This window comes from Lagopus muta, chromosome 6, assembly GCF_023343835.1.
Source record: "Lagopus muta isolate bLagMut1 chromosome 6, bLagMut1 primary, whole genome shotgun sequence".
In the NCBI taxonomy this organism is placed as follows: domain Eukaryota; kingdom Metazoa; phylum Chordata; class Aves; order Galliformes; family Phasianidae; genus Lagopus; species Lagopus muta.
Window position 1 is genome coordinate 53,558,016 of NC_064438.1, and position 27,394 is coordinate 53,585,409.

Here is a 27,394-nt window from a genome sequence, read left to right on the forward strand (position 1 = left end):
CATTTCTTTGCATCGATGCGGTGAGAGGGGAGGGTGCTCATGGATGGGTGTGGGTGTACAATCCCAGCCAGCTGTAAATGGGGTTGTATTCTTACTGTGAACCTTTATTTATTGGATTTCTAGAATTAACTCGTGTCGATAGAATCAGGAGCTGACAGTGGTGATAAAACAGATTATTTCTCATTATTCATATAAAAACTCAGTGAAGGGTTTTCTATCAAATGCATCTAATACATTAAACTGAATTTCTTTTATAGCCCCCCTACCCTATTAGAATAAGGAGATCAATGGAGCAAAAAAAAAATAGCCTGTGTTAGAGTGAGAGCGTAGATAATAATCCGCTACAACTGTGAAGATAATTCATGTTCCATTTGAATGCCTTTCTTTTCTGCTCCAACATTCCTGAAGCGCCCCATGATCCTTACAGGCCTGTTGTGAGGTTAGGATGGGGAGGTGCATGAGAACTGTTGAGTCACAGCCTGCACCACTGATTGAGCACCTGGGGAAAGGACCCGGTCAGCCTTGGGAGCACAGCTGAAGGCAATTCAGCTGTGTGACCAGAAGGGGTGGAGCCTGCCTGCACCTCTCTTAAACCTCATTTAAGGGCTGACTGCCCAGAAGAAAGGATCTCTGGTTGGAGATGCATCCCTTGTGGAGTTTTCCTTGTGAGCCTAGATCTTTAGAGACAGGTAAGCACCTTTTCTTTTTCTTTATAACACTGTTCCGTTTGTGCTTGTTGCTTTGCACTCCTGTATTGCCCTTCAACTGCATTGACCTTTTTGACTGTAACTAAAGGGAAGGGGAGCTGTGATGCCTGACAGTTTGCAGGGAGGAATAGGGTGAAAATGTTTAGCCCTGAAGCTTTGGTAGTGCTGTAAGCAGTTGACGAAGTCCAAAGCCAGTGTTAAGCCACTGAGTTAAGAGTCATAGCTAAAATGAGGCTTTATGACCTAAGTGCCTTACATTGCTACCGTCAAAGGACACAGGATGGTTTTACCCATCCAGTGTAGAGTTTCACTGACATGTCATTAGTCACAGATGACTGATGCTTCACAGATGGGATCTTATTTGCTGAGATATAAACTATTTTCAGCTGTAGTAACTTCCCAGCAGTTTTGGTGCCTGTGATTTCCAGCAGTATTGGAAAGGAGCATATGAAGAGAACAAGTCCACTGCCTGAGTTGCTAAGGGAGTGTGTCAATTGTTTATTACTCACCTAGTTTGCAAAATTAACACAGAACTTGTGTTTGTTTTAAAAGATCATTGAAGCAGGAAAAGAATTTGAGAAGCCTGTTCCACGCAAGAGAAGCAGTGAGTGTGCTGGAACTGCACAGATACATCACATGCTTGAAAAAAGCTTTTTCAAGGAATAAACAGGCAACTGCTTACTGATGCCTCATCTTTCCTTCCACAAATCAAGATAAGCAGCAAAGATGACAAGCCTGGGCCTGGTTGCCAGTGAGCTAGAGGCCTACACTAGCCCTCGGGTTTGTTCTGCTAATGATTTCAGACGCACATTCCTGGATTTGAGTAATGAGGTCTCTCAGATGCGCTTAAGAGCAGGGCATAGAAAGTGTTTTACAGAAGGAAAAACATCTGTGAAATGGAATGGCATCAGCTTGCCTATTCCACTTGCGTACATGTTCACTAGCCTCTTTGGCTTAGTGAAAAGGTGAACAGACATGATACCAGACTGTCAGTTATTGATCCCTGCCTCCTCTACTTCCTACCAATTATTTTTCTTCTGAATGTCCCTCAGCATTAATTACAGGCTAAAGTCACTTTGAAGCAGTCCACCTTATTAGTGTAGGTATGTTTATACTCCTAAAACTGATGGGACGCAAAGGAGTGTTTGCATGATAACCAAGCCACCTTTGGTCTCCTAGACTGAATGACCACCTAGTCTGGTGAAAAGTCTGAACTGGCAGCCCCAGCTCTGCAGTAAATCACTCACAGTATTTTACCACTGAGCCAGAGATGCTCTGCAATTACAATTCATAAAGAAATTCCTGCTCCAAGCACACAGAAAAGAAATACAGATTGATTTTCGTTTTACAATTCGGGAAGACGTGCACTAGAGGATGTCGGTTTAGTAATACCATACAAATAGCTGCAGACACTACTGAAGTAGTACCTTGCATATGATGAATGCTAGATGTGCTGGTATTTGTCCTGCAGATACCTCTGCACATGCTGCCAATCTATCTCTATGGGCTGCTCAAAAGAAGTGTCAAAAGCAGTGTGGCCAGCAGGTCCAGGGAGGTGATCCTGCCCCTCAGTTCTGTATGGGTGAGACCCTGTATGGAGCACAGCACCCAGATGTGGAGTTCTCAGTACAGAAAAGACATGGACCTTTGGAACACTCCCGAGGAGGGCCACAAAAATGACCCAAGGTATGGAACACCTCCTCCACAAAGATAAGTGGAGAGAGCTGGGGTTGTGCACTGTGGGAAAGAGAAGGCTGTGGGGAGATTTGAGAGCAGTCTTTGGGTATTTAAAGGGGAGCTGTAAGAAAGAAGGGGATTTGTTAGCCTGAGCGATGGTGGATACCCTGAGCTGGAGGCAGTCAAAGTCAGGCTGGACGGGGCTCTGAGCACCTGATGGAGCTGTGGGCATCCCTGTTTGTTACAGGGGAGTGGGACCAGGTGACCTGTAAGGGTTTATTCCAACTCAAATGACTCTACAACAAATGATATTATCATGCTCTGAGCAGGTTAGCTTTGAGTCATGGAAAGCAAGCCCAAGGAACCAGCCTTTCCTTGCTTATAGAATTTCTGTTGCCTGTGCATACTGTGGACATTTCTCTAGTGTTTTCAGACAACCAGAATCCAGATCTTGGTTATTGGCTAATACAGGATGGCGATTGGTTGCCTCTGGGTATAGTGGAGCTAACAGGTTGAAATAGCAGACGAAATTGGTAAGTTGCATGTGTAGGGATTAGGGAAAAGAACAGACCCTCTTAGTCCTAAGCACATTCCTCATAACCCGATCTCTGCTCCTGGATTTCAGAAACAAGATTTTCTGTATCTACCTCTCTCATGCCACTTATTTTCCCAGTATGGGATAAGACAGAGGACTCCTGGACCCCATGACTGATTTGTCTCAGAGTGGTAAACAAGAAGAGTGTCCATGATGAGCACCAAGTAAAGGTATGGAGACAAAACGTTATTTTCATTGTGTGATGGGAACAAATCTCATGAGCTGCCCAATAGGGACTCATGTCTTGCACCACAGCAAATACAGGAAGAAAACACTCTCTTTTGTTTAAAAATTTCAGTATCTCCCCTTAATCGAAGAATCCACAGCTTCTGTGTTCCTATTTCTTTTTGTTATCTATCTCTTCCTTTTTGGGAAGATTGACTTATTTTGTAACATACACTCCTTATAATTCAAATAATAGTAGCTAAGCTTACTGACAGATGGTACATTCATTATTTAAAGATCCTTAGCCCCAGAGCCACCAGAAAAACCAAAGCTGAAGAACTAATATTTTTACTTGCACCAGCAAAGTGAAGGGCTAATGCATTCCCTACTGAGAAAGAAATTGCTTGTTGCTTTGGGCTTATTTTAATTTCTGTCTTTTCCATGTGTGTTTTTACTTCCATATCTCTGGTGTCTTACCTACCACGAGGAGTATGTCAAAAACTTGCCTTAACTCCTAACTGATTAACAGAAGCAGAATTTCCACTAGGCTTTTTTAGCTGGTGCAGCATGGGTGCTGTGCCTTAGCCTGTTTCCAAATGGACAGGGAATCCCAAGGGAAATGAGGAGGTTTTGATCAGCAGGGAGGGGTTCAGCATCAGTTCAGAGAGTTTTCCTGGAGTGAAGAATAAGCAGGCTGAGGTGAAAATGTGCCTTCAGCTCACCAATGGCAGCAGACATCCAGTCCTGCCCTACCAAACTTGTTTGGTGGTCTATAGCTGCAGGGCCATTACAGTAGTGGGTTTGTTCTTGCACACCTCCCTGCTTGCTGCTTGCTTCGAAGGAGAAACTACTCACATTACAGCTATCAGCCTAGTGCTACACAGACAGTCAAGCCTGTCCATACATCCATAGTGCTCAGCCAGCGGTAATCAAAGCTGCACATGGTTCTTTGCTACTTCACTCCTCCATCACAGACCAAGCTGGGCTTGTTTCCCACTTCTGTGAATCAAAAAAGGACAAAGAGCACAAGTTCAACTCGGGGAATGTTTCTCAGGTAAGTTCTGCTTTGTAAGCATTCAGTTCTTGCTCGACTTTTTTTACTGCTCTCTGAACTGCCTGAAAAGAAATCAAACACAGACTTTCCTAGCAACAGGGTGTTAGAAGAAGATAGAACTTACAGTATCGGCAGTGCCTAAAAATGCAGTACTGTACTGACTACAGGCAGTCAGTTTAACCTAAAATACCTAAAATTAGAGTCTAAAATTGTAAGCTTTAAAAGGATGATTTTTCATTGAAAATGTTACAGATTGAGCCTGTAATTCTTCAGCTCGTGTTGCTAAGGGCCAAGTTTGTCTTTAGAGGCAAGTTGGGCTGCTCCCCTGTCTCTTGTTCCAGGGGCCCCAGAGGGATTTGCACAGCACTTCACCATGTGCTGCCTTTTCTCCACAAAAGGGCTCCATTGTAAATGACATATAACAAGTGATAACAGTATGTGCTTTCTCTCCAGCAACACTAAAAGAAAATTCTACAAGGATGAGAGCATTTAGGTTAGCAATAGTTAAACTAATCTAAACTTCGTCCTAGGTCTCCAAAACCAACAGCACAATATGTTTTGGGAGGCTGAAGAAAGTCCAATAGCTTCATTTTCTCGTTATTATTTTTTGAACACTTCCCCTATTCAGCCTTTAACAGAAGTGCTGAGACTACAAATGCTTCTTGGCATCTGTAGATAGCAATATTCCTTACCCTCTGATGGCAGTGTTCTTTTTAAGCCTCACATTCATAAATCTGTCAAATGCCCAAAAGATAACTAAGTACTATGGTGTACCATTATGGTAACCTAAGGCATTAAGAGGTTAAGCAATTCTTCATGCGTTACTGAATGAATAAGAGCTGAGCACTGAACCTCCAGGTTCTGATGCCTTAATTTACTTCTGATCGCTCACCAGTCATCCCGCTCCCCATGGCCAAGCTTTCTGGCTTGGTGACCACATTTTTGCTGCTGATTCTTTTTCTTCCCTCCAGCAGAATCATTAAATTTTAAGATTTAGGCCTACTGCTTATGTAGAATTATGTAGATGCCTACTGCATATAGAATTCTTAGCACAAAGGACTCAGAATTCCATTAAAGGAAACTCATTTCTAAGCAAGGGGGAGATAGAGCCTGTTTCTTCACCATTCAGTTGCTGCCTTCTCTTCCAGGGGTCCATCTTGGAAGCAAGAGTGTGTTCCAGCATCCACCCTGCTGACTTCCAGCCACATTCGTATGCTCAGCCTAAATAACAAGTGTATGTTATGTCATCTGTGAGATAGCAAGAGGAGGTGACATTTCACAGCATAGATGTAGGGGGAAAGGAGGTGAAAAAGGAGCACCACCAAGAGGAGAAATCTGCTCACTTAAATGTGGTTTGAATGTCCCTGGTTCAACACCTCTTTGCATGCCTCTTCCAAGCCATCCTGCACAAAGGATGGGCAGTTTATATTTCTTCAGCTCCCTGCCTGCATCAGTCAAGCTGGGTGCTGACGAATTCAGCCAGAGGCCTTTAAATTCCTATGCTTTTTTTATAAGGTGACACCAGTAAGTGTATTTTTCATTTTAAAATAAGAGATTCTTAACAAGAATTAATCTTGGATTGGATGGATGTTGAGTATGATTGGGCTGTCTCCTCAAGTGAAGACTCCTCCAGGGTCCACCCTAGCCTTTACTGAGCTGGAGACCTGAAGACAAGACTAATAGGGAACTGCCTTACACTGCGAGGTAAGGTGAGTAATTTCACTAGGTAGATGTCAGTAAAGAGGATCTAGAACATCTTTAACTTCCATTCTAAACCACTATGATGAGTTCAGTAGCTGCTCTCACAGGAGAGGCCCTCAGTCTGCTAACACCCATCTCTAACAGTGGTAGAGCAAAGGTCACACCACTTTTGTCATCCCAACAGCATGATCTCTCCCTGTTTTATTGACTTTCTTACAGGCAAAGGTGGCAGAATTAATGTCATTCTTCATTGGTCTTAGGAAGAGGGGCTACTGAGGGAAACAAGCAGCTAGATGTTGAGGAGTCTAACCTGACAAACAAACTCTAGGGCTGCTGATATGTTCAAGCTAGCCAAAACGGACCAAAACCAGAGTCAAAGTCCTGAAGGCACAAGCATCTGCCAAGTTCCTTGGCTCTGACCAGTGTCTTTCAGTTGATCACTTCTTGCCCTACACCACCCCAAGGAAGATTTGGGGATTTCAGATACGCAAAGGAAAAGCTGCTGACTACCTCAAATGTGGTTTCAAGCAGGTTTGTTAGAGACAGAAATATCAGAAAAAAAAATGCTACAGTTATTGATATCTATGATAAAGCTCAAGGAATGGCTGAGACAGTTGTTGCCAATCTATTTGCAAATTTGGAAGTGAGGCAGATGTAGCCCCTTGGCTCTGCTTGAAGCCTTCTGACAGAAGCTGCTGAAGGAGCAGGTGCTTTGAGCAGACCTTATTACCAAAGAGGCTACAAGATGACAGCTGTGAGAAAATGAAGCTGTTCTCAGCAGAGTGGTTGCAGGAGGAGGGGGACAACATCTTGGAAAAAAGCCCTGTTACAGTTTTATTATTCAAGTATGAAAGGAATACTGTACATCCAGGAAACATATGCTGCAACACTGTTGATTCTCACCCTTTTTATAAGGCATGGGGAAGAAGTGCAGAAGTGCTTTTTGCAGAGCGCTAATGGCAGACTTCATCCCCATTGAGTCTGAGCGGATTTCTGCAGCATCAGGTTGTTGAGGTTAATGCAAGACCAAACCCTTTGCTGGAATTAAAATCAGCTCCAAACAGACACATGAAGGCTTCCAATCCATTTGAGATAAATTTTTGCAGAAGTTTTGGCTTGCTGTAACCAATCTTCTAATGATTTCTGAAAAGAGCAGCGCCTGCAGCAACTTGTTGGGATTTGCAGCAAAGTCCTGGCCCACCCCAGCTCCTGTTAAAAGGAGAATATGCAAAACAGCCTAAAAAAGACAGGTAATCCTGAGCAGGTAGCAGAACCACTATTACAGATAGTAATAGTGAGGAAGTTACAGTCTTGGCAAAATTGAAGTCATTAAGGCAATTACTTGATTGTCTTAGCAGAAAAACCAACAGCCATGTTCTGCAGATTCATTAATGAGACACAAACCAGAGTATATCTGTCTTACACCACCTTAGGACACCACATCATATTCCATTTTCATCACCCTGGATTGTCCTTGAGCATAAGGAATTTGTCTGATTTGTTAATATGTCTGAGCAGGTTGGTAAAGAAAGAGAGGGGCCGATAGTTATTTTTTAGCTTGGTAGCCACACGATACAAATCTCATACTTCAAACCTGCTGTTGCTTGCATGCAATGGACAGAAGGGGAATTACCTCAGCCTCTTCTGTCCTCTTTTTCTCACACTCTTCTGGCATTTGTTCATTTCCTGCAAGTCATACACGGTCGCAAGTGGGACATGTTTTACGCTGCTTGCGTGTGTGAACAGTGGCTTAACCAGCTTTCTTCTGCTTGGTAGCCTGCTCTTAGACAGTTTACGTGCAGTGCCCTGGGTGATCCCTTTCGTGCCAATAATTTTGCATTTAATTCATCTCTAGTTAAAGGGGAAAAAAAGGAAAGATTAACAGCAATAAGACAAAACATCATCAGGCTATGAAGATTATACTGTAGCTACACAAGAATCTTTCAATTTTATTCTATCAAGTGGGCCTACTGGGCCCTATGCATTACGCAAATGCTCTGTCCCATGTAAGCTTTGCTTGCATTCATTCTGTTCTGACAGTGCCATGAACCAAGTCTCAGAGGTTGGAGACAGGAGGAGGAGGGCAAAACATCAGCTAAAAATTTCCAGATCCCGCCTGCTTCAAGACATGCTAGCAACATCACGTTTCTCTTAGTAGAAGAACAATTTTTTACCATGTGGTTAAAAGCCACTTCTAGGAATGACAGTCTTTTATGAGAACTTTATTTCCCACTCATCCTGATTGCCACCTCCTACTTTGCAGATTCTCTGGAGCAATGGCTAATGTTGCAATGCCAATTTACATAATGTGCTTCACAGGCAATTCAGTTTTAGCCACGAAAAAGAATAACAATTGCATGGGAAAATCTCTCAGTTGTTTTGCACTTAAAAACACTGCAGTGAGTGTACTGGCTTTCTAGCCTGATCCATTTTCCTTTGCTTGTCTTTCCTGTATGGATACATGCATCTACAAGGTCTGTGGCTGCTGCATCACTTCTATGTACATACCTTGAGTAGTTCCTCACTCTAATAATCATCTTCTGTAAATCTTATGGCTCATAACCACAACCTTCCAGAAGCTCTAACAATAAAATAATGCCACAGGCAGTAGATGTACACATTTAAGACAAAAATGCATTTTCTTTTAAACAATTTCTAAACTACCTCTCTATATTCTATCTCAGATATTTTTCAGAAGTTTTTGATAAGTTGAAGATATCTGATTTTGAATCTATTCATTTTTTTTAATAGGCGCTTGGAACAGTGCTTACGTGCAGAATTATACACAATCCAGCAACTATTTGAGTCCTTCCAATGTCTGAACTATGTAGCAAATAAAATATTGACACTCTGAGTACATGAATATCACTGCAGAGTACTTAGTTATAATATTGGAATATTAGTGTCAGGATACACGTTGTCCAGTGGATATATGGCATGCTACTTACATAATATCAAGTATGTGACTTGATATTCTTAGTATATCTTGTATCCTTCAGACACAAAACACAGGTTTTGAATCAGGTGCATACACTCTTTGGTTTCCCAGTCAGAAGTACTTCATTCATAGGCAAGACAGATCAAGGCAGAGGAAAGCTGAAACAGCATTAAGAGCCTGAGCATTCAGCTCTCATTGTTAGTAGGTGACCAGGCACAGATGGCTCTTTACCAGCTAACATGGAATAAACAGTGTGTTTTCAGAAAGCAAGAGAGAGAAAAGCGGGAGGACAGGAGAAGATCAGAGGCAGTAAGGCCATCATGGAGCTCCTCTGTTACTGCAAGAGAGCAGAAGCAGAAGATTGATGTATTTCACTTGTTTTTTTCAAGGAATTCTAGTCCTCAGCCAGGAAAAAAAAAAATATCAGGCTCCAGTCGTTGAAAATATCCTTCTGCTGCCATTAGATTCAGGCTACCGTTCTGATGGATTGAAGTGCTCATGCTCTGAGAAAATACATCGACACTGGCACACCCAATAAACTCTTGGGGTCACCATTAACTGCATTGCTCCAGTCAAGTTCAGTCAGAGCAACATTCGTCTTGGTTATATCTGCCAGTGCTGCAGTGCTGCAAGTGAACAACGGCCTTGACAGTCTGTTAATCAAAGGCGAACAGAAGAAATTAAGAAACTTCCTTGTTCCCCACCAGCAGCCTCCTACCCCCTGAGCAAGACAGAGTGAGCTTGTTGATCACCCCAGGAAAATAACACCTGCAGAACATTTCACTTTGGCACAAGCAGAAAATCAATGATAACCTCAGCACTGTGTGCCTTAATACAGCAAAACTCTACTTCTCCACCATGTATCCCAACACTAGGCTATAAATTTCCAGGATCTAAAGAGCTAAAAGCTGAGAAACTTATACATCATGCTATACCTCCAGTCATTTGAGGCCCCATGTAGATCAGTACCAAAGGTTTCTCGATTCCATTTTAAATAGGAACTTATTTGTTTGGGTTACAAAAATATGAAAAAAAAACTCAAAATATCTGAATGAACACTCCATATACTTACATCTCTATTTTGTACAGTGCTGACTAATATTCAGATTCTGATTCCTCTGAAAGAACACTAAATTGCTGACAGGCAGAATGGACCCAATAGACAAGGGGATTCTACCAGGCCATGCATTTGCTGAAGAAAAGAAATGGAGACTGTAAACAGTAGAAACAAAGATTCTCTTTTCCACCATTGCATACCCCCCTGATTTGAAAAACAGGCAATGAAGAGCAACAGTATTTGTTAGCTGTCCACAAAGATAGTCTGAGAGAAGCTGTCAACCCCAGTTATGTTCTTTTCATGAGGCTATGAACAAATGCATAGCTAACAACCAGTATTCAGGATCACAGCTCCATGTTTCACATTTTCTTGTTCAGAAGATAGCATATACTAACTGGAATTCTGCTGACTTCTAGTGCATTGCTAGAGCTGTACGAAGATTAGCATGCAGTTATCCATTTTAGAGTAAAAGTCTCTATTTCAGATATTACAGATTCAGGCAAGGATGCAGCAAATCATGGACAGCTATCAATCTTGACAATGTTAGGATAAATTTCAGTCAAATTTGCTCATATGGTCCATTAATCCAGATTGGCACTAGAACAGCTAAGAGCTGATGAACGATTGAATGCCTTCAGAATATCAATATAATAATAAACAGCATTTTTGTCTTAAAATACTCATTGTACAATACCATATAATATCATTGTACTCATTGTATAGTACCATATAATAAACCAATGTGCAAATTTACTCTAGTATCATTTATTAGTATTTTTATTTCTATACCTCCCAAGACACAAGTAGAAAATGAGCACCAGTTCTTAGTGGTTAGAGGAAGAGATAAAAAGGTCTGCTGCAGAATTCAAGGTTAGGTGTTGGTGTTGACCAGCTGAACATCATGAGCCATGTTTTTTTTTGTGGATTTTTTTTCCCCTATCGTCCAGCTGCACATGGATAGCAAATCCTCCTCTATTCGGCACTGTGAAACCCAAATAACCTTGTCATGTAGGAAAAGAAGTAACAGATTTAAACTGAACATGACTAAAAGTCAGTGTATAAGATGAGCTGCTTCTACACATCCAGTGATCTATCATTAGAATGGCTACCACACCTCCACCTATCCAGCCTTTTCCCAAGGTAATACCCATGGACAAGTAGCATGTTTGCTTTTCATGCATTTGCCTGCTTCCTGAACTCTCTTTTCACTTCCAGCACTTTCCATTTCTGTCACACCATTTAACTCCAAGACATCACTTGATTTCCTTATTCACTGCCACTTCATTAACACAAACGGCACACCAATCCTCCTCACTAAACCTGCTCTCCAGATCACTGTGACACCCCTTGAAGAGACAGGAAGACTCCATCATTTCCAGTTCGGCACATTTAGGTGAACTCAATGCCTAGATTGAGTGAGGAAAGCAAATAAAATCACTTTGGCGTCAGCAGAGCTACATGCTGCACAGGCATTTCTGCAGCATTGTCCAGCAGACCGTTTGTATAGCAGTGGATGTTAGAAAAGCACTTCTTGACTATGGCATTCATGTTGCAGTAACCCTATGTGGGCCTGTGGGTGCTTGACATCCTGAGCAAGTGACTCCCACTGGAGGAGCAAGCAGCTACTTTTCAAAACACTGCTTTCTATTTCAATTTGAGGACAGCTTTGCCAGATCGTATTGTTGCTGCTATACCTGACTGATCATACACTCTGGTGATACATTACTCTCCCTTGCCTGCCTTCACCAATCACTGTATCTCTGTCAAGTGTTGTTGTCAGTTGGCACAGTTGCATTATGAGTGGGAATAAGCCAGGTCTTTTGGAAACCCTATGAATTTTCATAGTGCAAAAGAGCTCGCTACAGATACCGGCTGAAATTTTTAGTGCTGGTGTTACGTCTTCAAGATGCTGAAAAAAAAAAATCAGTCAGCACTTAGCAGCACTGAATTATAGAGGCTGGACAAAAAAAAAAAAAAAAATTGAACACCCAAGAACAAAAAAAAAGAAAAAAAAACAGTAAAAAAGGACAATTGTGATTTCTGCAAAAGCAATTGGAACATTTAATAGACTTCTTAAAATCCCAAAATGAAGTCACAAAGTCCTCAGACACTGAATTAAAATATCCACAATAGCCAGTTCTGAAACGGAGCTTCGGAGGTTTTATAAGTTGAATAAATGGCAGACTTCACACTCAGTGCCAGGACTTCAATTCCAACTTCTGGATGCTTCACTTCAATATTGTCTAAGCTTACTTTTTTTTTTTTTTTTCTTTTTTTTTTTTTAATGTTGAGATTCAGAAATGATATTGCTGTGCTGGCAAGAACTGTTATTAGGTGCTGAAAAATTCAATCATGCAGCAGGGAGTGGGGTGGAGGGGAAATGTATGCCAGGTTATTTATTATCTCCCTGTAGAAGCCCTGTATTTTGTCAAGGCAGCATCCTAAGGAAAATATCACTGTAGTTATAAAAATAAAAAGACAATGGAAAATCCAATACAAATCTGAAAATTCTGATAGTAGCTCTACATTCAGTCTAGTTTAATTCAGCTGCATAACTTCAATGTATGCTGCTCTAATTCAGAACTAGTGAATAGCTATTAATAGAAACATATCTGGGATGCTAATAATGTGGGCTTTATGCCCCTGCATAGCAAAGCTGTATGTTAGAAGCAATAAGATTATTAGTGTTACAGAGAGCTGCTTGCAAAAGGCAGTGAATAACTGCATGTGGGCAGCATCTTCCCACCCAAGAGACACCGTAGATATCAGTGATGCCCCCTGCCTACGTGATGCAAAGGACTATCACTTACAGTTCCCAAGTAATGAGTAACCTTTAAAAAGCACAGACAGGAAGGAGTTTATCCAGAAAGAGAAATACTTGGTGAAATAGCATCCAATACCTGGCATCCCTACATACAACCATGCCACAGCCCTTCGAGCTCAGCTCTGAAAAGACAGACATGATCTAGCAAGGAAAGCTGAGTAGAGACAAAGCATATTGCAGAGTGGGACTAGAGGCATCCTCTGCAGATTCAGACTCCGACACACTGCTAAACATTCCAAGTGCAGCAGATATGTCTGGTGTCCAGCAGGGGCTGAGGGAGAATATCTCCTCAGGTCTGGTGCCACAGCACCATGCGGAGAACACAGTGAGACTAAATTATGAGGTTAACTGAACAGAAAGTCAGAGGCATTGAAACCCAAAAAGGCCTGATTCCTTTTCTCCGTGTTAGCGACCTAAGGCAAGACATCAATCTTGCTATTTGTTCTTTGGCTTTAATTTTCCGCTGTTTATGCCCAAAATATCACGATTGACAATGGAGTAGAAACAAGTCTTAAAAGGCTGCTTGTTCAAGTTTTATGACAATTATAATTATTATTTTTTAAAATTTTTATTTATTTAACAAAAAAAAAAAATCAGGAAGTTTTTCAGGACAGGATCAAATTCCATCAGTACTTTTCACTGGGAAATTACATTTCACTGCGATACAGTCCAATCATTTTGTTTCAATAGAATAATTTTAGCTATTATTATGACAGCAGAAATAAGAGCAAAGTGTTCCAAATTACCAGTATGAAGCATTTCGAGAAAGCCATTTCAATTTTTCAGGGACAAAACATTTCCAAAACTTAAGCTTGTACTTAATTTTGACTTATGCTGGCTTTAAAACTAAACTTGCAAGTTTTCTAGAGCGGGAATTCCATTTTCTGACAGCCACCTTCAACAGGAGCTTCTGAGATCTAATAGTGAAGGACAACAGACATATCATCACACACCACTAAGGGGGCAGTGTTCCATTTTTCTCTTGGCCTTTTACCATGCAATAGCTACTATCCCTTCTCCTCATACAGAGGTATTTTTGTCAGCAGCCACAGTGAGCTGCACGCAACACATCAGCCTGCAACAGTGTCCAGAAAGAGGGCTTGGTCACTTACATAATGATGTTACCAGGCCAGGTTCAGGCAAATCTAATTAACCAAAGGACAGGAAAGCTATTTCAGAGAGTGCTAGAAGGGAAGAAAGGGTTAGGAAATTGAGTTGTGGGAATCCATTTACCCACTGCAGGCTTCAGTGGGTTTCACAAAAAAATGCGTGGAGATAGAATGGGTAACAAATGTCTTGTCCCGTTTGATAACTTAACTACATTATACATTCATATAATGCAAAAAGAAAAAAAATGGGGAAAAAGTGATTTGTGTTTAAACAGCAGAGGAGATACACTCCCCTAGGAATTACAGCCTGCACGCAAAGGCACTCCCTTCACCCTACTCAGGGCACACCTACGCAGATCTTGCTTTTCTGAGGGTCAACATTATTCTCCTGTACCCTAAGGGAAGGAAATCCAAAGAGGATTTTTCTGCAAAGATCGTACAGACCAGTATTTCTGTGGTCCCTCCTGGCTTACACAAGCTCTTCAACCCGACTCGGGCAGTGAGAGCAATAGAAATGAGGCAGCCTGCAGATCTGAGGAATTACTTTCTTTCCAACATGAAGCACAGTCTGAGAATATTTAAATGCTTTTTTTTTTTTCCCCCCGATAAACCTTACATCTCACAGGAGTGCTCTCTCAGCTGGGAGATAACACGGTGTTCCAAGGGTGAGCAGTCTGTTCCCCCTGGAGACCCTGGCACTGGGTGTAAAACCTGCAGGCTACGGCATCACAGCTCTCCTGTGCTTTACATCCAAGCTCAAAGCAGAACGCAGAGGGCTACAAAGATGGGAAATGGTCTGGAAGGGAAGGTGTGTGAGGAGCAGCTGAGGCCCCTTAGTTTGTTGGGCCCAGAGCAGAGGAGAAGAGAGAATCATCAGAATCACAGAATCACCAAGGTTGGAAAAGACCTAAAAGATCATCCAGTCCAACCGTTCACCTATTCCCAATAGCTCCCACTAAACCATGTCCCTCAACACAACATCCAGCCTATCCTTGAACACCCCCAGGCTTGGTGACTCCACCACCTCCCTGGGCAGTCCATTCCAGTGCCTGACCACCCTTAACACTCAGCTCTGCTCCCTGTGACAGCAGCAGGGCCTGAGGGAACATCATGGGAAATGCTTTTTTCCCCAGAGGGTGTGAAACAGGCTGCCCAGGGCAGTGGACACAGCCCTGAGCTGCCGAAGCTCAGGAAGATTTGGGACACCACTCTCAGACATGTGGGTGGTGTGGGGCAGAGCCAGGGCTTGCTCTCAGTGATCCTTGTGAGTTCCTTCCAATGTGGGATATTCTACGATTCTGTGAAACAGGGTAGGAAACAAGAGAGGTGAAGTTGGAGGGTCTGAATGAGGCCACAATTGTGAACCTGGGCATAGAGAAAAAGAACAAATGGTTAAAAAGCATCTTTGGAGGGATCATGGTGACGGCTGCACTGCACCAAACACCCCTCAGCAGAGGGGCATGTTGCCTGGATACAGCTGGACATGCATCTGAGCAGAGCTGAACTCTGTGCCCTTCCTGGTGTGAAAGATAAACTCTTTCTGCAGGCTGTGCAACTGGGATGGATTTCATTGTTTTTCATAAGCATCTGTCCTGAATATCAGCCAGAACACAGAGACTCAGTGTTTGTAAGCCAGACATCAGCAGGATTTTATTTCCTAGTCTCTCTTTAATTGCAGTGTTAACTTGTCAAATACCACAGTATTGCTTTCCCATGACCTTTGCTGTTAACCAGAGACTTCAGGGCAGGCTGGATTGCTCCTTGTGCTCAGCAGCAGCTGTGGGAGCAGCCAACTGCATTAGGCAAAATGCAGCAGAGGGACTGACTCAGAAGCTCCAACTGAAGTGTTAAATTTGCCTTCCCCTCACTTCTTAATCAGCCTTTCACATTTAAAACCTCTGCATCCACTTTAATGCTACCATACTGGGGGGCAGCTGAGCTAATGCAAATCACAACGTATTCATTAATTATGAACATGCATTAAGCAGGCAACTAGTGCCAATGTGCTCCTCATTGGGAGGGTCTCATCAGCGTGACAGAAGGTTCTTCAAGAAGCAGCAATATTTTTCAAGGAAAAGATATCTGGGGGAAATGGAAAGCCATTTTAATACTCAGAACGTGTTCTATAGCTAGACCCTGCTGAGTGAATACACATCTTCCATATGCAGTTCTAACTCTGGTCTGTTTGTAACCCCACAGACACTTCACGTCCTAAGAAAGCTAGTACTATTCCAGACAATGCAATCAGCTCTGTGGGCATATCACAGCTCAGTTAGGCATCTGAAGGGGTGACTAAAATAAATTCATAAAATGAAAAGATAACACCAAACAAATTCAAATTCTCCACAGCCATAGCAAAAGATCCTTATGAAATGGTTGGAATTATTTTACCTAACATTACCAATCTGCCCTTTTAACTTATGATTAAAAACATAAAAACTAAACCCACACATTTGGAATATTAATATGCCTGACAATAGAAAGTTCAGAAAAAAAAAAAAAAATTAAATGGCTTCTGGGGGACAGAGGAGACAGCAGCTTCAAGAAAGTGTTTTTTTGAAGGTTTGCTTTCTTGACAGATAAAAGTGGCTGCCCTCTTCACGTGTTCCTTGAGGAGAGCCAGACATAGCCTGTATCTGTTACACCACCCCTTGTCATCCCACTGCCTTAGATATGAACCTTGAGCTTCATCTCTACCAAGTGAGAAGACAATTACACTTTCCACAAGTCTAATGAGTTCAGAGCACTGAGTTCAGAGCACTTCACAAGCAAGATGCTTTTTTTTTTTTCCCCCTTTAATCCACATTGCATTAGGAGCACAATACAGACAGAAAGGTAGAGCTGCATTCCCAGATCAGAATGACATAAGTCGGTGATGGGACCAGACAAGGATCCCCATTCCTGACTCTTCATGCCATCAGCTTCTTGGCCAATGTCCCCAGACTGTCTCTGCAATAGGGCAGGTGGAGTCTGGAAGCACAGGGAACTGCTGACTTGGGTTATCTGTACTAGATTTCCCTCCTGGGCTGTGGATCAGTATACAGAGGGAATACAGCCAAGCCAACCTTTCTTTGCAGAGACACAGTGAATGTTTTTGGTTTTTTTTTTTCCCCAAAAAACAAATCACAACATTTTCAAAATATTTCTCTTGGAAACATTTCATATGCTTTGAATGGTGCTGCTTATTTGAGATTTGGGGATAGGATAGATTTTATTAAAAACAAAACAAAACAAGAGGTAGGGAAAGAACAATCACACTGGTGGAAGCATGAAATCTGTCTAACCACACAGGGTTACTTACAGCAAGACACCTTACACTATCACAAAACTTCACATGTTGAAGTTTGGCAGTGCCATTTAGCTATTCAAGCCCTGGTAGAGTCTGTTGACCCCTTCAGCTATTTCCAAACACAGATAAGGAATACCAAGTGTTTAACCAACTTCTAGCCTTCAGGTACAGGACTTCACAGAACATCTCTACTCTGTGCTGGTGAGATCTCACCTGGAGCACTGTGTCAAGATGTGGAGTCCTCAGTACAGGAGAGACATGAATCTTCTAGAGCACATCCAGAGGAGGGCCACTAAAATGTTCTAAGGAATGGAACACCTCACCTACAAGCACAAGCTGAGAGAGCTGAGGCAGTTCAGCCTGGAGAAGAAAAGGCTTCAGGGAGACCCCAGAGTGGCATTTCAGTGTCTGAAGAAGCGGACAGATCCTTTAGCGGGATCTGCTGCGATAGCACAAGGGGAAATGGTTTCAAACTATTTTGACTGGATATAAGGAAAAAGTTATTATTATTATTATTATTATTATTATTTTTAAACAATAAGGGTGGTGTGGCAAAAGTTGCCCAGAGGTGGTAAGTTCCCCATTGCTGTAGGGGCTCAACGTCAGTCTGGAAGGGGCTCTGAGCACTTGATGGAGCTCTAGGTGCCCCTGTTCATTGCAGTGGGATTGGCCCAGATGGCCTTAATGGGTCTCTTACAACTCCAATGATTCTATAGTCTTGTCAAAAGGTCATGGTTTGCCCCAGCATTTGACTACTTACCCCCATACACAAAGCTACACAATATATATTACTCCTAACTCTGTTCATTTAAGAGGACATCCATGTAGCACTCTAAAAATGGATAAAATTCCACTTTCAGTAGTGAGGGAACTTATTACTTGAGAGATGCCTCTGGATCTGTCAGCTAAGAAAGGAGAGGAATGTGAAGCTTCTGTTACTTGAACCAGCTCATGCACTCTTAGCAAAGACAGGGTAATCTTCAAACATCCTACGCAAGTAGAATAAGTTTTGCTGATCTTGTTGCACAAACACACCCCACTGGTCTGACAACTTCGGCTTGACAAGAGGGAAATGAACTCTCCCAGTTCAGTCCCTGATGAAAAGCAGGCCCTTCATAACCTTCCCTGCAGGCTACAATAACCGGCACCACAGCTCCACTGTTAGTCTGAGATCAGAAGCTGTTTGGGATGGGAACAGCACAGGATGCTTCATGCCAAGGGATCAACACATCTATCTGGGGCAGTCTCAACATAGCCTATCAGTCCTACGTCTGACTCACATCCATACTCATCCCTTGCACTCATAAGAGTTGAGCTCCATCTGCAAGCTTAAAAAAGAAAAACAAGCAAACTTTTCCCCCCTACATCAAATCCTGTCTAAGCAGTCAGCTTTTGAAGGGCTCAGCATTTTCTGAGTTTCAGGCTCCCTTCATGTTTCTCACAAAGTGGTTGCCCAAAGTCATCAGATCTGTTTGAAAACCTGTCTTCACCAGATAGGAAATCAGATGCACAGCTGCATTTCCCCAGGGTTTCAGAGTGTCCCCCCCAGCACAAAATATAGCATGGAAGAGCCAGGTTTGTGTCAGAAATGCAGACAAATAAACGGTAGCTCACAGTGTGGGGATTTGTTTATTTAGCAGAGACTGGGAATGAAAGATGACTTGAAAGGAAAAGGTAATGTGATCCTTGTTTTGTCCACCACATGGAACTTCTTTTCCAAATCCTTCAGCCATTTAAATATGACAGCTTCTGGAAGCTGCCAAGATCAGGGAAACAAAAGGGCAATCGTTCGTGTAAGCACCAGCCCTCCACTTTAAAAGCTCCCTGTGCATTCTTTCAACTTCTGCCCCCAATTATATTTTCTTAACATTCCAAACAGCAGGTGTCTTCCTCACTCACGCATTGTTCACACGATGTTGCCTGCCTTCCCTGTGGTTGTCATCTTCTTTAAAGCATCACATTTCCAGAAAGATTAGCATAACAGTCTTATTTCCCACCAAAAAGGGCAGAAAGAAGATTTGCTGTCCTCTAGCTACATTCCAGCCCGACCTATGACAAGCCTGCACTCTGATCCGCTTGATGTAAATGCAACACTCCTACTATGGAAAGAAATAATTTGGTTGGGTGTATACCAGCATCAGGGCCGTGTTCTGCAAAGCACAGCAAGGCAGCTCCCCAAACACCCCTCAGTGGGAGTCTATGGAGAAAACCAGAAGGTAATAAAGAAACACCATTTAAAAATTCATATCCACATAATGAGTCCTGTAACTTCCTACCCCAGAAGGCAGAAGGTCCATTTAAAGCAATATAAGGCACTGCTTCCTCCAGGTTGTTGTCATAGACATTAACACTGCAAAGAGTTTGCAAGTCATCCTGATGCAGAGCAGCTTGCACAGCACAGTGTGTTGCACAGGCTGCCATCTTGGTCACCCTTATTAAAAAATAAATCATGTTGAGAAAGGGAGGAGCAGCTTTGTGCTGCTCTGCAAGGGCTCCTGATTAAGCATGCTGCTGCTTTTAATGACCCTCAAATCTGGCATTTTAATGCCTGGCAGGGGTGCGTTGGTTTGATTTTAAAGCATCAAGGGCACATGAAAAACAGACTCAGATGATTAAGTCTATCAATATAACCTTTTGTTTCTCATTTCTTTGTACAATGGTGCAGGGTTTCAGGCACAGAAAAGAGACAAAGCTGCCTCTGTATTTTTGGCACGTCCTCATTATCTCTAGCCTTGTTTCAGATCATGGCCTAATCACAATAACTAACAACCAATTACTAGTGTCCACCTATGGAAGAAGGCTGTGGACAGCCAATGGGAGCATTTTGAAGGAGAAGGGAGAAAGTTTACTGTGCGTACCATTCCCTCACCCTTTGTGTCTTTATCTAGTGGAATCTGCATTGGCCAACCCTACCTGCAGGAAACTCCAAAGAAGTTGAGAGTTTCAATCCTTACTGCCCCTAGAGAGCTTTCTCTAGGGGGATCTGATTAACGCTTATAAATATCTAAACAGAGATGGGAGGCAAATGGATGAGGCCAGGCTCTTCTCAGTGGTGCACAGTGATAGGACAAAGTGCAATGGCCTAAAACTTGAGTATAGGAAGTTCCATACAAACATGCAGAACTTCTTTACAGTAAGGATGACTGAGCACTGGAACAGGTTGCCCAGAGAGGTTGTGGAGTCTCCTTCTATGGAGACATTCAAGATCCATCTGAACACCTACCAGTGTGACCTCTTGTAGGGAGACCGCTTTGGCCAGAGGAGTTGGACTCAATGACCTCTTGAGATCCCTTCCAACCCATGTAACTCTCATTCAACAGATCCCCTTGAGGGACATAGGAGGAGCAGGAGAAAAGCATAGGATGTGCAAGAAGCACGACAGCAACAGTAAAGCTAGAAGGAATGCCTTCTGACTGCACACTGATAGTTCCAAATGTCTTAATTCCCACTGTCCCACAGCCTTTGGTGCAGATTTACCATCTGGTAAATAATACAGCTTCAGGGTACAGGGTCAGACAGAAATGCTGCTATTCTCTACTGTGACTTTCCCTGTAACACAGAACCAAAGACTTTTTGGGATTTCACCCCATTTAAACTGCAGTTCTGTTTTAGAAAAACAGCAGACTCTGAACATTTAAGAGATGCCAGCAACAGACAGCTGACAAGAACTCCTCACATTTGCTCCAGTGATTACTTGCCATCACTATGAAAGAAACACAGACTGTTGCTAGTCTGGATTTGGCTTGGCTTGAATTTCCAACGCCTTCACAAGTTTATGAAGAGGAAGTGCAAGTTTAGCAAAGTTTAGCATGATCATCTTTAGGAACACCTACAGCATAAGAACAAACTCATTCACTACATTTGTAACTCATTTCTTCAGAGAGTGCACATACTTGCTCTTCCAAACGAACTCAGCAAAGCGGTAACCCTGTGTGACCTTTTCTACTGCCTGTTTGGGTCTATCAGTGTAGGAAAGATTCCCTTCACAGACCCTGACCCAACCATTCAAACTACAGCCTTAGTACATGATCATTAGGGACCACAAGCACTTTGAGTTCAATGAAGTCTTCAAACTTTGTCACATTTTTCAAAAAAAATTAAATCATTTTTTCCCCCCCTACAAAACCAACTTGTTTTAGAAAAAAATATTAAAAATGCAATTCTGTGATACTTTTCTCTCCCCTTCCAGTGACTGAGGTAGCAGTGAAACCAAGTTGACAGTTTTGGACCATCTTGGGAGATGGACTAGAAGCAATTACTTACATTCTTTAAAACACCATTGATCTAATGCTGCCACAGGAGAAATCATGCCCGATTCTGATGGCACATATCCTGCCAAAATGAACCTACACTGTCACTCTGTGACTAAAATATGTAACAATGCAGAATAATATTATATATATATATATATATATATATTTTAATCTTAAGTCAAAGATCCCCTGATATCTCATGGAAAAGCCTGGAACATGCTTAGAGATATTTTGCTGACATCACGTTTTTCTATATATTTCCATCTATTTCAGGTTCTCTGGAACCAATAACTTATGTATTTATACAATATTCTGGGCTACGCATCCTGATACTTGGATGAATGGAGTTTCTGTTAAAGTTCTGAGCTGATCTGCTACTATTGCATATTTAACTAGATCTGTAATCTTCCACTGAGCATATTACATACCTGCCTAGAACTTTTTTCTTTTTAATTTTGTTTTTATTGAGGTAAGAGATGGTATAAATAAAAAAATACCTTAACTTTTCACCAAAAACTGTTGATTCGCTGAAATAAAACCCTTTCAGGGCAATTCACAAATCTTACGGCAACCTCAGTGAGGTCAAAAACAGAGCTAATGACTCAACATCAGACCAAAACTAACAACTCAAAAGGATACAACGTTTCACCCAGATCAAACCAAAGGCACTGTTGAAGAGGTTATTATTCCCACCTATGGCTATGCAGATGTACTGGATGTATATTTAAACCCAGATATCCCATAGTCTGGTATCCTTATAATTGAGGATTGGGATCCCTGTGGCAGCCTGTCTCTTTCCTGCATTTCTTCTGTTGGAGCATTTATCTTCCGCATTGTAAATAAAGAGTAGTGGGGCAAAGCAGCAATCCTATGGATCCGTATGATTCATTCCCAAGAACAGTAAATAGTTTCCCATAAACTAAGGTCTATACATTACTGAAAGAGTAAGCACATAAAAGAAACTAACAGCCACCAAGAAGTAGCCCTTTCTCACTTAGAAACTGGATAAGTATTCCTCATCTGAGGAATAAAACAGCTGTGAGATGTCTCATGGCAGCTCAACAACCACAAGAACAGAGGAAAACTAGAAAAGATGACCATGCATCTCAGCTTTCCAAAGCCTACATAGATTAGTGGGAGAACACTTCCATACTGAATAGTGCCGAGGCTCCATCTTTCCTGGCATCCACACCTGGTAAGGCAGCTCATTTCCACTGCAAACATCCCCTGCAGGTTTCCATCCACAAGAAATGCTTACTAGTAAGTCAATAAAGTAAATGCTTTCCTAAACATTTTCAGGAGGGAGTCATTGTTGAAGCCCCGTTAGCAAGCATTAAAGCATACAAAGTCTGGATGAGAAATTATCTGGGACAAAGTTCTCAGCAGTTTCATGCTGAGAAACAGACTGACCTCTATGGATGTATGCCAGTATCAGTGATCAGGTGCATGTCAAGTGATAAGGATAAGAAACACAAAAATACGAAAGTTAAAGATAACATTGATGTCTACATTTTGTAAAAGTTTTTTAAACAAAGAACTTGGTTCCCAAGTGGATTGTAGTAGCAGGCTGAACTTGCAACTTGTGAGGTGGCAGATGTTAGTCAGAAGTAAGACCACTAAACTACACTTCATAAACATAGGTTAACATCACATTTGATAGAATAAGTGGCAGAAAGACTCAAAGCAATGCAACATGGCAAGGCTATGCATAGCAATGAGTTGACAAGAGTGTGAAGATCTCTCATAGCAACTCGTTTGTGTAATTGACCAAAAGAAAAGTATTGAAAAGGAAAGTGGCACAAAAAAATTAAAAAGAGTAAAGTATAAAGATAAAATCTCCTAGAACATCCTTGAATATATTTATAAAGTGATCATGTATCTTAAAGACATGCCTTGAAAGAAAAAGAAGAGGCTACATAGTATTTTTTCAGCATCATCGTCTAACATCTTACATTATCTTTTCTTAATAAAAGTTTTCAATGCAATATAGTCTTTTTAGATAGACTTTCTGTCAAAAAAAAAAAAAAAAATGGATTTAAGTCTTTGAGTCACATGTGAACATTCCAGTTGGCTGTCACTCCACCAGGTTATTTGCATTATGTAATACAGTTTAATCAAGGATATTTTCTGCTCTAATTAAATAAACGTCACAATCCATTATCTCTTATGGAACAGGAATTCTGATTTCTATTTACGCTACTTCCTTTATCCAAGAGAAATTTAAGATGTGATTTAAATGAAGAGACAGGAACAGTGAAAACGCTCTGTGCAGAAGACTTCATAAAGCACCAGAGACAGTTTCCAATGTTTGGGTGCTTAGTCTGCAAAGTCCAAATACAGAATAAGACATCTTGAATGGTGAAAATAAGTAAAAATTGGAGGAGGGTGTGAAGGAGAGGGTAATACACTGCATCATTATCTATCTGATCTGTGTAAACAAAGATCATATACTTTATTTAAATGCACGTATTTCAGTTGAACAACTGCACAGCAGAGCTTATATCCAAGCATTAGCCATGTGATTGAAACAGTGATGTTTGTACTACACAGGACTTAATCTCTCCAAAAGAACAATCACCATGCTTTATCCCACCCCAAGCAGTATGCTGGTGCAGAATTTTCCTTGTCTTCTGTTCGCTTACATAGTTTGAGCCCTGCTGAAATTTTGTGCTTGACTAAGTGCTGCTTTGTGCTACAGCCCTGCAGATCGCAGACCTTTGGCTTTCAGATAGGAAGAGAAAGGTGACAAAGTTCTATGAGCGTACAAGACTCAGCAGCAATGAGACTTGAGTTAGACTAGAGCTTAGAGGCTGTAAAGCTATAACAGCAGGGTGGCAAAATCTTTGGCAACAGGAACAAGTCCAAATACAGCAGTCACAGATACAAAAATGAAGGAAAAGAGCTGCTTACCTTTAGAAGACCTCTGATAGGCAGGAACCTCCAGAAAAAGATACCCTCACCTCCACTACCAGCCCTTAAATGAGGTCTGGGATCCTGGCTCCACCCCTTGCAGTCACACAGGTACATGGCTTGCACCTGAGCTCCCCTGGGCTGGCCCTGCCTTCCCACCAGGTGCTCAATCAATGTTTCAGGCCATGACTTAGCATTTCTTCTACAGAGGTCTTTTCCAAACTTAATGATTCTAGGATTCTCAGCAAGTTTGATGGGATGGTAATGGATCTATAAAAAACAGGCCTCACAAAATCTTTCTAATAGGGATGATCCTGTCCTCTCAGCTCAATAGCTTCTCAGGGAACTCGTTCACCTGGTTTAATTGGGAAATCAATGCATTACTATATGGGTGTCCAACCTTTTGGCTTACCTGGTCCACATTTCACAAATGTGCATACTGAGGAAAAGCAAAGCCATGAATAAGTTGTGATTGTGAAGGAAGAGATATTTCTCTCTGGTAAGACAGGGCTTATCAAAGTTTGGTAAAGAGACATGATCAGATTTGTAGTTGCAATTCAATACATTCCGTTTGAAAATGCCCTGGTTTCAGCCCAGATGGAGTTCATAGTGCACCCATGTCCACTTGGTGCTGAGTGATGGACCCTGCTGTTAGGGCAGGCCAAAGTGTGTGCTGTGCTGGCCAATGTGGCCTACAGGCATGGATTGGACATGCCTGTATTACTACTTCCCTCGAAGGCAAGGGGAATTTCGGTACAGTATCTCCAAGGTTCAGAGCTTACCAAGGTTACCTTGACACCCAACAGCACAGCACACTGCAGCTTCTCATTTAGAGATTGTAATACCTGTCCAGATCTTGCTCTTGGGGAAGCTGAGAAATTAAATTCTTGAGCCTGAAATGAGAGCTGACTGCTGTGACTGTGCTGAGCGTGTTCATACCTGATGCAGCCCTAGAGGACACTCCATGGCCAGGCAGACAAGCTGTTATTAGCTTTTCGGCTCATTTCCATTCTTTTCCCTAATTTCAGGGCAGTCATTTCATTGGCCTGGACTGCCAAGGCTTCACCAGCTTGCAGGCTGTGTTTGGAAGCAATGTCAAAATGGCCTTTTTCAACCTACAGATGAGAAAGAACAGGAGTCTCAAGCTGCTGGTCGATGCTGAAAAAGCATTGGGTTTATCAGCAAATGTATACAGAATGACTGCTGCAAGATAGAGCCATCTATCTTTGATCTGTCTATTAGGGCTGGGGGGTTCTCTGCCTGACTGGCATATGCATAAGCAGCTGGACTCTATGTTTCTGAATGAGATTAAAATAATAAATATGATTAATTAAGAGCATCAAGACCAGTTACATATTTGCATTACTGGAAGAGCTAATGTACGAATAACCTCAGTACATTGGATCAATAAGTAATAGCGTACCTTAGCTATCCAGAGGAAAAGGTGAATTAGACTTACAGAGCCTGCTGTGTCTGCATCTGAAGTAAGAAAGAAAAACTAAAATTCCAGAAGAACTGTAAGATTAAGTTCCTAACAGTCTGAAAAATTTCAAAATTTTTTTTCAGGGGACTTGATGAAAGGGCTTAATGTTCCAGTTCATTAGCTAGCATTCTGAGCAGTTAGTCTCCAGTTTAGGGTCTTGGTTCGACTGAGAAGATTGCCGAGGGAAGCAGAACATTCTGCATCTCAAACTGCTGTGGAAACAAGACTTGATGCCTATTTCTGAGAGATCTGCTCTAGCTCAAACAGAAGCTGGGATGCAGCACTCAAGGAAGGAATTATAGGGAGGAATTCTCTGCCCCATCTTAGGCAGGAGCTGAAATTGAGTATTATAAACAGCCTCGTCAGGACTTAAATTATGGCTTTCTGGTCACTGTCTTCTGCAGGGAACCTGAGCATCTGAGGACCCAAGGGAGAGCACACAGGATGTGATCTTTTACCCTGCTCTTGGGCATGAGGTTGGACCCACAGTTCTAGCCTGCACTCAGGAAAGCATTAAATACATTTCCACGACAGGATAGTGTTCACAACACATCCTGGTCATTACTCCCACTTGTGGCTAGACACAGTAGCAAATGCAATGGAGAAAGAAGAAATACTGATACTTCTTCCCTTTGCAACCACACTGGAGGGTTTTTGCCTCGAACCTTAATGTCTCAAAAGCCCATATGATCAGCATAGAGGGTGGTCACTGAACTCCAGGTCTACAGAAAAGTAAGGGATGATGCAAGCACACCCTGAGTACTAGAAGAATGTAAGGTCAAACTGAGAAGCTACATAAGAGAGAAGAAATGGAAAATTTCATGACACACCAAGTACAAGGAAAAAGGGTTATGTTTGATACCAGGACACGCTAAGAAGGCACATCTGGCATTCTGTGGGAAGAACCACTGTGCCGTGTGCCATTCGCAGTCTGGTATATCATTAGTATACAAGTACCCCCAGCTCTTACCTGCACTTTTAGCATTTTCTTTGGGGCTTCACAGAACCTCGAGGTGGCCAAGAGATAGCAGTGTGCACTTATGGCCAAAAAGGCCCATGGTGTCCTGAGCTGCTATAGGCAGAGCATTGGCAGCAGGTTGAGGGAATTATCCTTCTGTTCTGCTCTGCACTGGTGAGGCCACATTTGGAGTGCTGGGTCCTGTTCCGTGCTCCCCAGAACCAGAGATACCTGAAGATGCTGGAGCACTTTCCAAGAATATCAGATTTCCTCCTGCAGCTTATAGAAGTATCACCAGTTTTCAGGAGCTTCCTAATGTGTACTCAGTTCAGAAAGATTACATTGCCATATAATTTTTGATTTCAGGATGGGCACGGAGAAGGAACAGTTAATAAAGAAAGCTGCAAATAGGTGGAGAAGAGGTCTCATGCATTTGCAAGGATAGGTCAAGAAAACATCCTAAGCTAAAAATTTAAAGCAATGAATATGGAAACCAAAGCAATACTTCCATTTCTCTATTAGACACATTCTTCCTAAGAAATAAGTAGGAGTACTGAGTGTACAGTTACAGTTCAGTTTACACGTTGCCTTGAACAAATTTTACATGCAGCTTGACTTTGACTAAGATGTTTTTAAGTCAGATGCCAGACAGAAATGCTTGAGAACAGTGACAA

General features: G+C 42.0%; 2 long non-coding RNA genes across 4 annotated transcripts; one reads left to right on the forward strand and one right to left on the reverse strand.

Annotated features, from left to right (window-relative positions):
* The first annotated feature begins 633 nt into the window (after positions 1–633).
* Positions 634–4,133, forward strand: LOC125694732 (uncharacterized). The gene is made up of 3 exons (XR_007377685.1): positions 634–689; positions 2,179–2,393; positions 3,058–4,133. It is a non-coding gene; the product is annotated as an uncharacterized LOC125694732 (long non-coding RNA).
* Positions 4,134–5,450: 1,317 nt separating this feature from the next.
* On the reverse strand, positions 5,451–24,313 carry LOC125694731 (uncharacterized). Of its 3 annotated transcripts, XR_007377682.1 has the most exons (5): positions 24,280–24,301; positions 9,910–10,029; positions 8,408–9,490; positions 7,533–7,750; positions 5,451–7,108 (listed from the first exon to the last, which is right to left on the reverse strand). It is a non-coding gene; the product is annotated as an uncharacterized LOC125694731 (long non-coding RNA). The 3 variants fall into 3 exon arrangements; XR_007377684.1 differs by lacking the exon at positions 8,408–9,490; XR_007377683.1 differs by lacking the exons at positions 8,408–9,490; positions 9,910–10,029 and having other exon boundaries at positions 24,280–24,313.
* Positions 24,314–27,394: the final 3,081 nt, after the last annotated feature.